The sequence below is a fragment of the Gorilla gorilla genome, chromosome 14 (assembly GCF_029281585.2).
Source record: "Gorilla gorilla gorilla isolate KB3781 chromosome 14, NHGRI_mGorGor1-v2.1_pri, whole genome shotgun sequence".
Lineage (NCBI taxonomy): Eukaryota > Metazoa > Chordata > Mammalia > Primates > Hominidae > Gorilla > Gorilla gorilla.
Genome location: NC_073238.2, coordinates 93,370,523 through 93,387,396, shown reverse-complemented (window position 1 = coordinate 93,387,396; position 16,874 = coordinate 93,370,523). Strand labels below are relative to the sequence as shown.

The 16,874-nt window shown below is 37.6% G+C and overlaps 1 pseudogene; it reads left to right on the top strand.

Annotated features, from left to right (window-relative positions):
• The first annotated feature begins 2,592 nt into the window (after nucleotides 1–2,592).
• Nucleotides 2,593–3,024, top strand: LOC109029334 (small ribosomal subunit protein eS26-like; annotated as a pseudogene).
• The last annotated feature ends 13,850 nt before the right edge of the window (nucleotides 3,025–16,874 follow it).

Genomic DNA, 16,874 nt, shown 5'->3' with positions numbered 1-16,874 from the left:
TTATCAAAAATCATAAAGTTGAAGACAGATCAAATTGGAAACATATGCCGTAATTTTATAAAGAATGAGTATTCCAGTATGTAGAGAATTCATAGAAATTGAATAATGAAAACAATATCTAAGAATCAATAGTGATATGAGAAATAAATATGAGTAGCAAATTCATAGAAGGATTTCATGTGTCTGATAAACATTAGAAAACCAATTCAACCTAATGAGTCATAAAAATACGTAAATTGAAACAAAAAATGAAATAATATTATTTTCCCATATTTGAATAGCAAAAGCATTTTAAATGTTAATTATCTTAAGGAGGCAGGAAAACATACATTCTCCTGCAGCATTTGTGGTGTGGCTATGTAAATTAGTATAACTTCATGGAAACAAGTTGTGAGTTTTAAGAACCAAATACTCTTGCTCAAATAGTAATGACTAATTCTAGTGATCTATCTTTTTTTTTTTTTTTTTTGAGATGGAGTCTCATTCTGTCGTTGCCCAGGCTGGAGTTCAGTGGCATGATCTCAGCTCACTGCAATCTCCACCTCCCTGGTTCAAGCAATTCTCCTGTCTCAGCCTCCTGAGTAGCTGGTACTACAGGCGCACGCCACCACGCCTAGCTAATTTTTGTATTTTTAGTAGAGACGGGGTTTCATCATGTTGCTCAGGCTGGTCTTGAACCCCTGACCTCAGGTGATCCACTGGCTCAGCCTCCCAAAGTGCTAGGATTACAGGCATGAGCCACCGCGACCAGCCCTAGTGATCTATCTTAAAAAAAAATCAGAAAAATGGTCAAAAATTTACAGAGAAAAATGTTCATTGCAGTACTATCAGAGCAAAAACTGTCCAATATGAGGAAACCAAATTATGGTGGGTGCCTAATGGAATACCAGTCACTATTTTTCAATGTAATTGTGGACGTACATTTTTTGACCAAGAAATATAGTCACAATATGTTGTTTTGTAAAAATAAGCATATAGAAATGAAAATAGAGTATAATTTCAACCATATAAAGATACTCACATAGAGAAATGATTGCCCCAAAATAGTGATAGTGTGTATTGGTTGGTAGTCTTACACGTTAGAATGAAAGTAAAAAGATAAAAAATGAGCACAGTTTTTGGTGGATATAGCAGCTCCCGACTGTCAGGGTCCTTCCACCTTATTGTTTCAATATCCTGGAGTGTTGTCGTCATTCTCCTCAAACAGTGCTCAACCCTGCATTCATGTTTCAGGCAGAAGGAAAAAAGGAAGAGGGAATATGATGAGTACACACCTTCCCTTTGTGGGTACAGTTCCAAAATTCCATATATCACATTCACTTTTATCCCATTGACCAGAGCTAAATCACATGGCCACACCAAAATATAAGAGAAGCCAGAAAATGAAGTCACTAATTAGGTGATTTTGTAAACTAAAAGTTGTATTACTATGCCAAAAAAAAACCCCCACAGACTATTATGAGATGATTTCTGGTATACTTCATCTCTTTGGACACGACACCGAAAGATCCATGTGCACCTGTCATCACATATGTAGAATATGCCCATTTCTCAAGACAGACAATCCAAAACTTCCTCCAGTTATTAAATGTGTCTCAATGCCCTGGAATTCTGGAAGATGCCCAGTCCTCTTCATCACATCTAGATGTGTTTCCTCTCAATCTGACATCCTACAAACTAAAATACAAGTTGTATACCCCCTCCACCCAACACACATAAAATATAATGGTGGGATAGGAAAAGGCTAACTGCATTTAAAATTTCCCTTCACACAATCATGCCAATGAAATTAAAATACTTGGGTATAAATTTAGCAAAACATATACACAATCTGTATGCTGAAAATTATAAAATGCTAATGTAAATCAAAGGAGACTTAAATATATAAAGAGACAGACAGACTGTGTTTATGAATTGAAAGACTCGTCATAATAAATACGCCAATTCTCCCAATTGATCTACAGGTTTAATGCAATTCCTATCAAAATCCTAGGAAGAGGATTTTGTCTATATTTTTGTAGACATACACAAGCTTATGAAATTTATATGGAAAAGCATGGTGTTAGAATAGCCTATGTATTCTTGAAAAATAATACAATATGGAAGTAATCACTCAGCTCAATATTATGGTTTATAACATAGCCACCATAATCAAGACAGAGTGGTATTAGTGGAGGTATAGACATGTAAATTAGTGGAACAGAATAGAGAACTCAGAAATAGACCCACACCAAATATGCTTAACTGACTTTTAATAAAGATGCAGAAGCAATTCAATTGAGAAGGACAGCGTTTTCAACAAACGGTGTTAGAACAATTGGACATCCAGAGGCAAAGAAAAAAAAACTTAATCTAAACCTCAAATCTTGTGCAAAATTAACTCAAAATGGGTCACAGACTTAACTGTAAAATGTAAAACTATAAAACTGTTAGGTTGGGTGTGATGGTGTGCACCTGCAGTCCCAGCTACCCATGAGGCTGAGAGAGGAGGACTGCTTGAGCCCAGGCATTCAAGTCAAGGCAACATAGCAAAACTTTGTCTCTAAAACAACATGAGAAAAAGAATGGCTCTCTCCAGTCCGTGCCTCCAAGATGACAAAGAAAAGAAGGAACAATGGTCGTGCCAAAAAGGGCCGCGGCCACGTGCAGTCTATTCACTGCACTAACTGTGCCCGATGCGTGCCCAAGGACAAGGCCATCAAGAAATTCGCCATTCGAAACAGTGGAGGCCGCAGCAGTCAGGGACATTTCTGAAGCGAGCATCTTCGATGCCTATGTGCTTCCCAAGCTGTATGTGAAGCTACATTACTGTGTGAGTTGTGCAATTCACAGCAAAGTAGTCAGGAATTGATCTCGTGAAGCCCGCAAGGATTGAACACCCCCACCCCGATTTAGACCTGCGGGTGCTGCCCCACGTCCCCCACCAAAGCCCATGTAAGGAGCTGAGTTCTTAAAGACTGAAGACAGGCTATTCTCTGGAAAAAAATAAAATGGAAATTGTACTTAAAAAAAAAAAAAGAAAAAGAAAAAGAATGACTTTAGAAAAGACATAAGATAAAACCAGTCAGTGTGTAGTGATAGGCAACCTGACATGAAACCATGATTACTGAAAGGAAAAATGGATAAATTAAGCCTCATCAAAATTTAAAACTTTTACTCTGTGAAAGACCTGTTAAAAGAATGAAAAGACAGGCTGCAAACTGGGGGGAAACATTTGAAAAAAATCCCACAAATAACTAGTATCAAGAGTATATAAGGAACTCTCAAAACTCAACAGTAAAAAAACAAACAATCTAAACAGAAAGTGGTCAAAAGGCATGAACAAACATTTCACTAAAGAGAATACATATGTCAAATAAACACATAAAAAGTAGTTCAACACCACTGAACTTTGAGCTTAGTCCATCAAGGAAGTGCAAATTAAAACCTCAATATCATTACACACCTATTAGAATGGGTAAAATAAAAAATAATAACACGAAATGCTGATGAGGATGTGGGGAGAACTGGATTGTTCACACATCGCTAGTGAGAATATGGAATGGTGCAGCCACTCTGGAAAGCAGCCTGGTAGTTTCCTGTAAAACTAAGTTTGCAGTGCAACTGTGATACGACCTGGAAATTTAAATCTTGGGCTTTTGTCCCAGATTAATGAAAACTTATGCTCACTCAAAAACCTGTACATGATGGTTCATAGCAGCATTATTTACAACAGCAAAACCTGGAATCAGTCCAGATGTCCTACAACTGAGGAATGGTTAAACAAATTGTGCTGCATCATGCCATGGAATACTACTCAGCAATAGAAAGAAACAGATGATTGAATTCACCCACAACTTGGATGAATCTCCTGAATATCATGCTGAGTGCAAAAAAAAGCCAAACTCAAAAAGTTACATATGAGCTACAAAAAGTTACAAAAGACATAAATTCAACTTATAAAACATTCTTGAAAAGAGAAAATAAGAGAAATGAAGAGCAGATGAACGGTGCTAGGGGTTACGAATTGGGAATACTGTTCAATGTTTATGGCAATATTATTCATAATAGCCATAGCCTGAAAACAACCAATTGACAGATAGAAAGGCAAACTGAGGTAAATCCATGCAATAGAATACTACTCCTGATACACAGCAACATAGATGGACCTCAAAAGCATTGTAAAGTGAAAGGAGCCACACATCTATTGATATAAAATATAAACCAATTGCATTTATATGTAATTCAAATACAGGCAAAACTGATCTACAAAGAGTCCAGAGTGCATGTGAGGGTGAAGACAAACTAGAAAGGGAGGTTGGAACTTTCTGGAATGATGGAAATTATTTATGTTACCGGGATAGTGGTTACACAGGTTTATACAACTATAAAAACTTATTGGACTGAATGCTTAAAGTCTGTACTGTTTATAGCACATTAACTGTAAAGCCATTTTTAGAAATGTGATTGTGAGGTTAGATGGAGAGAAATCACTCTATGATTTCACTTTAGCATTTCCAGGGTCATGCTAGGAGTCTGAGCAGAATTAGGATTGTTGCCTCCGAACGTTTGCCTTAATAAACTCCATATTTCATATAAACAAAAGGTGGGATTATTTAATTTAACAGGAAACAAATATTACAAGAATTAGGAAGCTTCTAAGTGGATTTGGATCACTCCATGTTCATCTCACAGCCCTTGAATTATTCATCCATTCACTCAGTAAACATTTCTTGAATCCCTACAATGGGTCAGGCACTATTATAGACACTTGGAATCTAGAAAGAGAACTTGTTCAGGAACAGCATCCTGCCTGTCCTGATCCACGTCATCCTCCCAAGCCCAGAAAGGAAGGCTATCGAGGTTAAAAGAGCAGAAATAGGGACCAGACACACATGAGCTGCTTCATTCCTTTTTGTTGTGACTAGTGATCAATGACACACATGTCATTAACTATATTACCACCTTCTGTAACATATACAATGACTAAGCACATTCAATAGCCCTGTGAATGGTTGAAAAACACAGCAGAGACTCTGCACAGGACTCCTGGATAGGAGGGGAGTGCCAAAGATGCCAGGTCTTGATGTATAAAGACAGGATAAAATTTTCAAAAGCTTCTTCGCCTTTTCTCCTCCCCTACTCTTTTGTTTACCTTTTCTTTTCTTTTGATGTTTGCCTCTTTCTTTCTGAAATAAACTTGTTCCCAGTCTCTCATTTCCTGTCTTGTATTTTAAATATTTTAAATTTCATAAAATAAGATCTTATTTAAGTTGTAAATGTTCTTTCCAAGGCCTTACTTCTTTAAAAGGAAGCACTGATATATGAACGTATCTTCTTAATCAAGGAACAGTATGGGGAGGGCCCCAACATGAAAAGAACATGTATGGGCCCCAACATGAAATCAACAGTACGGGAAGGGCCCCAACATACAAAGAAAAGATAAAATACAAATTTTGAGAAACAAGACAAATCAGGAAAAGTTAGGTGAGGACAAATAGTGACCTTCTGTGAAAGCTTAAAATGAGAGGCTAAAATGGGTAGAACCCTTAATATCATTGTAAATAGTAAGTTATGAATTGGAACTATAGTAAAGATGATACAGTCACATGGAAAAGACTAAGTTTTAAAAGCAGAGTTATTAACAACAACAGCAACAAAAAAAGCTGGCAATGAAACAGATGAGCCTAATTAACAGTAATTTTGAAGGGTAGTTGTGAAATCCATCCATCAGATATAGTAATAATTAAAGTATCAGGAAATGAAACATGCTAGTAGGACATAAGCAGTGGTTTCTTAATATTTGGCTAATTCACATATTTGGGAGGTAAACATTCCCATAGAACATGTCTCCAAGTCTTAATGACTTGTTCGATGATTAGACAGTAACTGAATCATGAATAGAATCAAGATTTTCCAACTCTTGATTTAGTAGCCTGGCTCCAGACCAAAGAAATACACCTTGTCTTTAAGAAATATAGCTTTTCATTTAAGAGTTTTTGAAATTATTTCATAGACCACCTATAACTAACAGCAGCTTAAACAGCATTTCTTACTGTACTCACATTGAACCAGCATCTGTTCTAAATGGTATATGCTTAATCGTTGTTGCTAATTTGTCATTTAACTCAAAAGAGATCATCTAATATTGAATTTTTAAAATAATTTTGTGCTCTTAGGAACCATGTCATGAATTCAAAAAGGATAAATCAGCATATTATTTTTCAAGGAAAAAAATCAGAAGCTTACGTTTTAATATGTAAAATACAATAAAGCCATTCTCAGATCATAATATCAGTATTGGTTTATGGATCAGTTGTTGTAGATAATCAGCCTAAGAGCTCAGAGACCCCCAAATCATTCTATAGGAGGCAAAATGTCTGTTTCTTTAGAATCCACTTATACATGCCCAGAGGGAGACCATGCCCTAAATAGGGACCGAACGTTTGCGTTAATAAACTCAATATTTCATATAAACAAAAGATGGGATTATTTAATTTAACAGGAAACAAATATTACAAGAATACAGGAAAGTCCCACAGCCTTCCATAGTGAGAGCATTGCCACTCATATTACTGAACTGAATTCTTGTCCACAGCAGACAGTGCCACTCTGAAATAGCAGTGGCAAAATTTTGAAATTGATATACCATGAAAGATGCCACTGCATGGGAAGTCCAGGTTAATTTCATCTGCTTGTGAGGGTTCTTATTTTTCACTCTTGTCCATAAACACAACTGTTAAGAATTACCATCCAGAAGTTGGTTCACTAGCATTTCTGAGAAATCCACATAAAATCAACAAAGTATATAAACTCATCAAAGTTGTCGATGTGGGTAATTTGGGAAGAAAGGAAGGAGCTGTAATAAATAATACCAGGATATGACCAGTATAGATGTGAGTTAGTTTGTTGCTATCCCATTTTGCCTCGAGTGAACAATCTATTTTTTATTCATGATGTTCTGCTTTCAAAGTTCACATTTTGTAGAGTGGTAATGTGAATAAAAAAAATGTGGCTCCACAGAGACCGCTAGAAATAGGAACTGCTATTTTACATCTATGATTTCAGGGAAATGGCCATACTTCAGCTTTGTTAGTAAATTAGCATAAAGATTCTACAAGCCAGAAGAGAGTCGTTGTAGAAAAATAACAATGTCAGGCAAAGGAGGGTGCTGGTAATACACACAAATAAAGTGTTTAAAATATCCTCTCCAAAAAGTGTTCCTGGATTAACTGCAATTCAGATTGACTCCTGTAGCACCTCGTCTGTACCCATACACTGGTCTGTAAAGCTGTAATGATGGCAAAATACTGAAACATATGCTTTATTTCTTTCTAATGGAAAAGGTAAGGTTTTGACATGAGATAGAACTGAGTTTGAATCCTGGTTTGGCCCCTAATAAGTTGAGTGATCTTGAAAGACTGACTTTTTTGGAGGTTCAGTTTTCCCTTTTGTAAACAAGGATAATAATATTAATACTTGCCTTAGGGGTTTGTTTTATGAGTTATTTCAGATAACATAAAGATAACCTAACAGTTGGTGGAGAATAGATACTACATACATGACAGTTTCCTTTCTTTTTCCTTCAGGCTAGGGATCAAGATTTCTAAAATGTTTATGATTCCTCTACAACCTAAAGAATTCTATGTACAGTGTACACTTGATAATTGAGCAATCACATCAGGATATTTTAGCAAGACTATGAATTTCCAAGTTTTAATCACTACTACCTCCAAGTCAACTGGATTTCTACAACATAATTACAACCATAGATGCACAAAAAAGATCAATGATCAAGTTAAGGGCCAGCACATATTTAAGGCTTATGTTGAAATAAAGTTTAATGGCTCTAGAAAAAAATATCTTTGAATTGGTTACGTAAGATCAAGAGCTCACTCTCCTTTCTTAATATTTAATTTAAATAATGCCCAAACATACAAGCATACAGTAGACTAACAACGGAATTCAATATTGATTTGTTTGTCCAAAACACATAAAAAGCAAATCTTATAGAGAGCTTTATGATGTTAATAGTTAGCCTAATCACATCATTTGGAATACAACACTTTTCTCTATTTTAAAATGAGTATAAAAAAATCAATATGCTCTCCCTGCACTATCTGTATGTTGTCACGACTCATAACTGTAATTTCAGATCAAGACAACATCAAAGTGTCACCTATATTGCCTTCATTTGGACTTGCTATGAGAGTATTGTTACAGTATGAACTACATTTACATACATTAGAATACAGCAGAAAAAGTAGCCACTGTGAGTGCTAAATAGTTGTTTTCCTAAACTTTAATATCTCAGGTGGCTTCCTTTTATTCTCCAATCCCCTAAGGACATTTTTCTACATTAAGAATTGCCTTCATCCAGGCAATTATTTGCAAAATTTCGAATCGACAATACCTTTGGTTATTTGTGATATTGTCTCTATTTTTCTATGTCTGTTTTCAAACTGCAAGGCTACCATGAAGTCTGATTTCTTTACAAGTTCGTTCTCTCCTGCTGTTTCTCTCTCACCTCAAGTCAGCATCCCCTGTTGCAAAGGGCATGTGCTAATGATCCAAGTCACAAGCGAGTATATAAAAGAAAAAATGAAAAGGCTATAATCACGTTAATGAAATGAACAAGGGAGGTTTCAGGAGGGAAGTCCACAAAGGCTTTGAGGAGCAGCCCTGTTATCATTAGCACTACCTCATCTACCAACTAACTTGTGCCAGTCTTCTACCTGCAGCCTAGTTGATCCAGGACCACACGCTTGTAAATGCTTGCATGAAATACCACCGAAACGCATATATAGAAATTGTTATTCATTAAATACACAGTTCTATTTTAAACCACACCTCTGACTGCAGGCGGACGTTTGCCTGAAGGTAGGTCATTGAGAGTCCATGCAAATGAGGGCAGCTCCTCAGCAGTTTGAAAAAAGAAATTAACTTAGGAAACTTTGTGGGCATAGGTCTTTCTCAAAGCAGCTCTACCGATGCTCTTTAAGATGTAGGCCCATCACCCAGGTGCTGAGCCAAGGCCTCCAGGCTGATTACTGAGAGTGGAAGCTCTCCCAGTGGACCACTCACACGGTGCCTTCCACTGACTCTGGGCTGCCGTCGCTTTATGAAAATAACAAGGATTACAATGAGAGACACTGGATATATTCTATAATATGGTAATTATGTCGCATCACTCTTCTACCTCGAGTAACATTCATTAGAAAGTGCCAACCACAGATCACATTAGATCTTACCATCTTAAAAGCACTTTAAAGTCATGGAGAATATAAAGCAAAATAGCTGAGTTTCTGGGGAACCTAGGTCTTGACTTCAATAGAGACCTTGTTCTTCTCTCACTGGTTTCTAGCTGAGATACAGAAATTGCTTCTACTCACAAACTCCAATTTGAAATTGGAGGTAGCTCTTTTTTTAAAGGTGTTGTTGGAGTCAGGATTCAAACTCATATTTTCAGGATGCAGATTTTTTGTTGTTACCCACTTTGTCATAATGGCTTTCAAGAAAGAGAGCAAACCCCTTCATCTGACAAAAGATTGGATAATACCCTGATCTCTCCTCTTCTCTACTCCTTTTATTCAGTAAAGCAGCTTCTATAATTTCCAGAATTCTGAGGCGTCATCTCTCTTGGTGCAGTGATGCTTTTTGAAATAATCAAATGGCTTACCTGCTTCCTACCTCCGATTTTTCTATTTCCTTTAAGAATCTTCAATTCGGGCCACGCGCAGTGGCTCACTCCTGTAATCCCAGCACTTTGGGAGGCCGAGGCGAGTGGATCACCTGAAGTCAGGAGTTCGAGACCAGCCTGGCCAACATGGTGAAACCTTGTCTCTACTAAAAACAAAAGAATTAGCTGGGCATGGTGGGGCACACCTGTAGTACCAGCTACTTGGGAAGCTGAGGCAGGAGAATCGCTTGAACCCAGGAGGTAGAGGTTGCAGTGAGCTGAGATCGGGCCACTGCACTCCAGCCTGGGAGGTTTCAATCAGCTAAGATCGCGCCACCGCACTCCAGCCTGGTCGACAGAGTGAGACTCCGCGTCTCAAAAAAAAAAAAAAAAAAAAAAAAAAAGAATCTTCAATTCCAAGTGGACTGGAATCAGAGATTTAGTTGGCCACAGGATTTCTAACAATTGATATCAGCAGTCCCCAGGTAGACTGGGGTGGTGGGAGGTATTTGGGCCCTGAAAAGCAAGAGACTGGAGCGGTTGTCCTGAGGTATTCCTAATCCAAGGGGAAAAGAGTGAAAAACAGGAGTGTCTGGTTCTCAGAGTTTTGCCACATGGTGGCAATAGTAGAAGCCTCTGATAATTGGGAGACTTAGTTTTTTCTCCAGACCTTCTCGTGAATACACAGCTTTCAGCAACTAAAGTCTGGATTGATTTTTGTGGTCTAGATGTACTGCTGAAGAGTACAAAAACACCAGAGAGAGACTCTTAATAGGTCCCTCTTTTTGGCTGCTGCCAAAAAGAATCCTAAGACATGCTTACTTAGTAAACTAAACTAAATAGTTTGAGGTTCCATCCTAGTGCATAGGTGCTGAGAGTAAACAGAGTCAAAAATTAGTGCTATTCCCATTGAAATCAGGAATGAGCCATTGCTGATAAAAGTATGTTGTAACCTAGAAATAGAAAGAAACACTCTCATTGTGTGAAAAATTAGGAGCCAATGATAAAGATCATTCTAAATGGTAAGACACTTGATAATTAAAGATAGAAATAAAATATATATGTTCGCTATCATTGCTATGTTTAACAAAGTTCTGGAAACCTTAGTCAATGCAAAAAGAAAAATAAGAAACAAGATGTGTGCACATATCGCAAAGGAAAGGAACGGGAAGAGAAAAAACTGTCCTCATTTGAAGATTGGAAGATGATCAGAAAAATCATTTTAAATCAATAGAAAAGCTATTGAAACTATATAAAATTTAAGCAAATTAATATTTGGCTAAATGAAAATTTAAAATATGTGTGTGTATACTGCAAACTGCAAAATTAAACAACAAATTAGAGGAAAACATAAATAAGAACAGAAAAGGTATGAAATGGCTTAATATACAAAAAGGTTTTTTTTGCAACTCAATAACAAACAAAAGCATTTTGATAGCATGAACAAAGTAAATAAACATGAAAAATACAATAGGATATACAAAAATCTCCTAAATAGAAATAAAACTGTAAATTTTAAAATATGAGACAGCAATATCAATTTGATAAAAATATTTTAAAAGGTAGTAACATTTGCCAAAACCTATCAAATACACAACACCAAAAGTGAACCCTAACATAAGCTATGGATTTTGGGTGATAACGACATATCCAGGTAGATTTATTGATGGTAACAAAGGTACCACTGAGGTGTAGGAAGTCAATAGTGGCAGAGGTTGTACATGTGTGGGACAGGGGCAGATGAGTACTTTCTGCTCAGTTTTGCTGTGAACCTAAACCTGTTCTAAAAAATAAAGTTCATTAATGAAAAATGACAAAAACATTTTTGTAACTGCTATTCCTGGTATCAATAACTTTAAATATATTGATATGCTAGGAGCCCATAATTTTGCTTCTAGTAATAAATACTAAGTGATTTGTTTAAAATGTAGTAAAAATTATGTGTGGAGATGCTTAGTACAACTTTATAATAATGAAAAACAAATAGCAAGCAAAACAAAGCAAAACCTAATTGTCAATGAGCATTTCACACTAAAGACAGTACAAAACTGCGGAAGCAAAAGCATACCTGAAATATTTTAACAATTTTTTTAAAAAAACCTCAAGATAAAACATCACTTAAACAAAAGGAAGATGTATGTTGTACATGTATGTGGTTTTAATCCTAACTCTTTAAAAATATAATTACATAAATGTTCCTTAAAAACTGCATGGATGTATTAACAATATTATGACTGGGTAGGGAGATTTCAGGTGATTTTTAGTTAATTTCTTGTAATTTTTATATTTTCTGAATGTTCTACAATAAGCACATGTTGTGTGTATAATTTAAATGCAAAAGAAATATTTTAAAATTATTGCTCAAGGCTAGCTCAATATTCAAAAATTAATCAATGTAATTATTATATTAAGTCTTTTTTAAAAACTCACATATTTATATCAATTCATACAGAAAAATATTTAACAAAATTCAACATCTCTTCATGATAAAAAGTCCCATCAAACTGTGAATAGAAGGGAACTACCTTAACCTGATCCACAGCATTTACAAAAACACTATGGCTAACATTATACTTGATAGTGAAATAACATGTTCTCCTTAAATTCAGGAAAAAGGCAATTTAAGACTTCTACCATATTTGTTAACAAGAGACAGTGACCTTGCTACTCAAAGTGGATAACACCGTAAGTGCAGGCTGGGCATGGTGGCTCACACCTGTAATCCCAATACTCTGGGAGACCGAGGTGGGCCGATCACCTGAGGTCCGGAGTTTGAGATCAGCCTGGCTAATGTGGTGAAATCCTGTCTCTACTAAATATACAAAATTAGCTGGGAATGGTGGTGCATGCCTGTAATCCCGGGTAGTCGGGAAGCTGAGGCAGGAGAATCACTTGAACCTGTGAGGCGGAGGTTGCAGTGAGCCAGGATCGCATCTCTGCACTCCAGCCTGGGCAACGGAGTGAGACTCCGTCTCCAAAAAAAAAAAAAAAACCAAGGTAAGTGCAAAGGTGTAAATGTGCAGAGAGAAAGCTAACATTCCCAAAACTATTGATGGAGAAAAAGCAAAAGCAAGAACGTAGGTTTCCTGAGTACCAGACTATCACACACTGTGGTTGACTTTGCTAGGCGCTTATCATAAAACTCAGACTTGCATCCACCCCCAAGCCATTTCCTGAATTGTTGAATTATGTATTTCTTGACATAATGTTGCAGTCACAGATAATTAGTATTAGTTATGTGTCTATAGACATAATACTGCTATCATTTCTAAAGACCGAACTGAGACGTACGTAGGATCTCTTCCTCTCCAATATACGATATTTGTCTCCTGCAACTTTAAAAAAGAAAGTTCCTTATTCCAATCTTGCAGATAGTTATGAAAAAGAAATGAAAAAAAATTATCAGAGTGAAAAATGCAAGGTGACAAATAGAAAGGACCTGTCCTGGAACTCAACTTCAGCTCCAAATAGCAATGAGAGGATCAGAAAAATGAATTCCGTCATTCATATTGGTCAACAGCAAAGAATTAATGAGGCCAAGGAGTCAGAACGAGGCTTCTTACTCTTAATTCCACTATTTCAGAAATCTTAGAGTCATCATGCGCTCTTTATGTCTGATTTATTACCTCCCTGATGCTATTTTAGCTGATGTCCCCTTTTTGCCCTTAATGAGGATGTAGGACATTTGGTCACCAGTCATCTTTGCAAAAAGTTCACATGATCTTATTCAATCATCCCTCACCTTTTTCTCATCAGCTTTGCTAAATTTTGTCACATGAACAAACCATTTTTCTTGTTGCCTTTCACTCAAACAGAATACCAAATCTTTTCCTTTCTCTTCATATTTTCCTTAAATTCCTTTCATCTCTGGTTGAGAATTTCATCTGGACTTCTGAAAATGGTGTTTCTAGAAAAAGTTATATAGCTCCCATCTGCCACTCAAACTTTGTGTCTGTTTTTACAACACTGGGGGATGGCCTCTTGGGGTACCTGATAACAGATCCCAACCAGTGCCAATAGGTGTCAGGGCCCACCATCACCACTCAGCACTTCTGTGTGGTCCAGCACCAACCCTAGACTCATGCCCATCAGAGACCATCCCCAGTGGAAGAAGAAAAGTAAAGGCACTGTAGTGAATTTTTATAAAACTGTGTTTATTTCCATGGAAACAAGTTGCTTTGTATTCTGAGATTGTATCTTTTCTTACTTTTTCTATCTTTAGAATGTCCTTTCTTTTGTTTGGATAGCGTATTAAAATTGCCTTCTTTGAAATGGTTTATCTTTGCAAAACTAAAATGCTGTCAGCTCTCAGTCAGTCCCTTTATCTTTGCTGTTGTTATTTCTTTTTTACTGCTTTGTGAAATATCGGTCTGGGTGTAGAGGTTAAGAGTATACATCTTGGCCTCAGTGGTCAGGGCTGGATTCATATTCCTGCTCCTCCACTCCTTATTGGTAAAGTAACCATAGACATGTTGCTAAACCACTATAAGCTTTTGTTTATTCATATTACAATGGAGATATCAACACCTACATTGTGAGGTTGTCAATATATGCAAAGCACATAACATAGTATCTGACACAGAGTGATGAATCAATAGATCATTGTGATTATTATATTCCCTTGAGTGTTATTTGGTCAAACGTTTAAAATAATCTCCCATCTGTTATCAAGGTTCCACTACCCCTTCTGAGTGAAAGCTCAACATCTAGACAACTTCAAGATCTCACCTTCGAATGCAGCTCAGCCCTACAGTATAGGGATTCATGATTGAAGCAGAGCCAGTGTATTAGTCATGTTTTCCTCTTTTTTTTTTTTTTTTTTTGTATTTCATTATGCTTTGAAATATTGGGAGCCTTGGAGACCAGGGAAGAGACTGCCCTTCCCAGAGTTAGCAAATTCCTGGAGATACCAAATGTAGGAGTCAGAGATCACTCCTAACCATCCTTTTGCTCTTGGTGGGCTCCTCAGCTGGATCTAGAAACCAAATTGACCCCAGGCAGATTAACAAGAGAAAAGTACGTAGATTTTGTTAGGTGTACGTGTACATGGGGATCTTCATGAGAGAATGAAGTCTGAAGAAGTGGCTAAAGCAAGATGCTTCTGTACTTTTTGGGCAAAAAGTGATAAATTGGAGAAGAAATGACAGAATAAAGAAAATCAGGCTGGGGCAGTAAATTTCTAGGGGTGTCATTAGGAGATATATGTGGGGAAAGTATACAACATGTAGGGGATAAGGGTTGCTTTGTTAAGTATGTTTATTCAGGTCCTTCGTAGCTTCTAATTCCAACTCTCTGGTGATAAAAGCTATTTGTTCACCCTGGTATGGAGAGAGTACCTCTCCCAAAGGAATCTTTATCACTTTGCTCCATGCGAGAAGAGACAGGTCAGCCCGCTTTTTCTGAAATTACAATTTCTCCCACGTTTTTAAAATGGGAGAGTTCCCTGGCTTCCCTCACAGGACATGCAACAGAGGTGTGGCTCGTCTGTTCAGGCCCCATGCTCAAACCATTATGGGAGGGGGAGCATGCAGATGGGCAGATGCAGGAGCTGAGGCAAGTGCTTTTGGGCTCTGGCCCTACAGTAGAATCTAGGAGTGGGTGCCTGCAACTCCAGAAGCCCCAGTGGGTGTGTTACAGTGCTCCTTTAGCTCTGCCATCAGCAGACAGCTTAAGTGTTAGCCAGCTCAGTGCCTTCTTGCTACCCAGGTTTGTGCCCAGTGTTCAGGAAGAATCAGATCACACGTGGACTTTAAGGATGGTGAATGCTGGGGTTTTATTGAGTGGTGGAAGTGACCCTCAGCACAATGAATTGGGAGCTGGAAAGGGGATGGAGTGGGAAGGTGACCATCTCCTGGAGTTTGGCTGTCCAGCAGCCTACCTCCTCTCCGACCATCCTCAGCTGATCTCCTTTCAATGTTCAGACACCCCTTCTCTTCTCTTCTCCTCTGCCATGCTGTTCTGCTGCTCTGCCACTCTTCTGTTCGTCTGTTCTTCTGTTCATGGAGCCTGGGGTTGGGGTTTATATGGGTGTAGGATAGAGGGACATGGTGGGCCAAAAGGCAACATTTGGGCACAAAAACAGGAATGGCTGTTCCCATTTAAGCCCATGGGTTTCCGGGCTTGAGAGTAAGGCCTTTACCAGGGAACCATCCTCTTCTGCCCAGTATTTCCTAGCCTCCTGCTTGTATCATTTTCAACTCAAAATAATATATTAATTAGTCATATATTGGGGTGGCACATCCTTCACTCCTTTACAACTTCCCCACTAGAATACCAGAACACCTTTCACAGGCAAACCAAGTCATCCCAAGCCCATACCCCTAAACACCACCTTTGTTAACTCTCACATACCAAGTCAGTATTTCCTTTACCCTTAATCACTCCGGGGCCAGGTACTTGATGACTATAGCTCAGAGCCCACCAAAATTATTCCAACTAAGACCCTAAAGTATTTACCCTCCCCTGCCTTGCCCTTCCCACAGAAACCACAATAAAAGTTTGGGACCATGCTTTCCCTCCCTTCTTCTGCCTCCTGAATGATGCAGGTGCTTCCCCATACGATCCTGTGTGCTGTGTCTCCTGGTTCCAGGGAATTGTTAGTAAAAAAAAAAAAAAAAAACTTCTTTCTTCATGACAGTCTTCTCCTTATCTGTTGGTCTTAGTATACATGATTAAAACAAGTACCAGGTACACTTTAATACCAGCCAGCAAGTCAAACCTGTCTCAGATTAATTTTTTAAATAAATACTCCCTTAAATTTGCACCAACCAAAGTATCGCCATCAGAGTGCAAATGTATTCATTAATGATAAACCCTCCCCACTTCCACTCCAAATCCACTTGGTAATAGATTTGAAAATCCAGAATGGCTGGAGAATTGATTTGCCTTCCAAGGATAACTTCCAGTATTGAATATTGTCCTCATGGAAATTTGGGCCAGATTTAGATCCCCCAAACCCTGACTCAGAATTGCAGTGATAAGCATTGACTTCAGAGAATTTTTTAAAACAAGCCACAATAAAGCAAAAATTATGTTTTACTTATTTACTAGGAAGAAACTTACTTCTTATTAATTAATTTTCTGTGTTTTAACGATGTTAAAGATTCCTTTCAGTTCTTACATTACATAATTTTATGACTATTATCGTCATTTTATTGTCTCACCACCTTTGATACAGTTTGCTGAGATACTATTAGGAGGTATGAATTGTTATTGA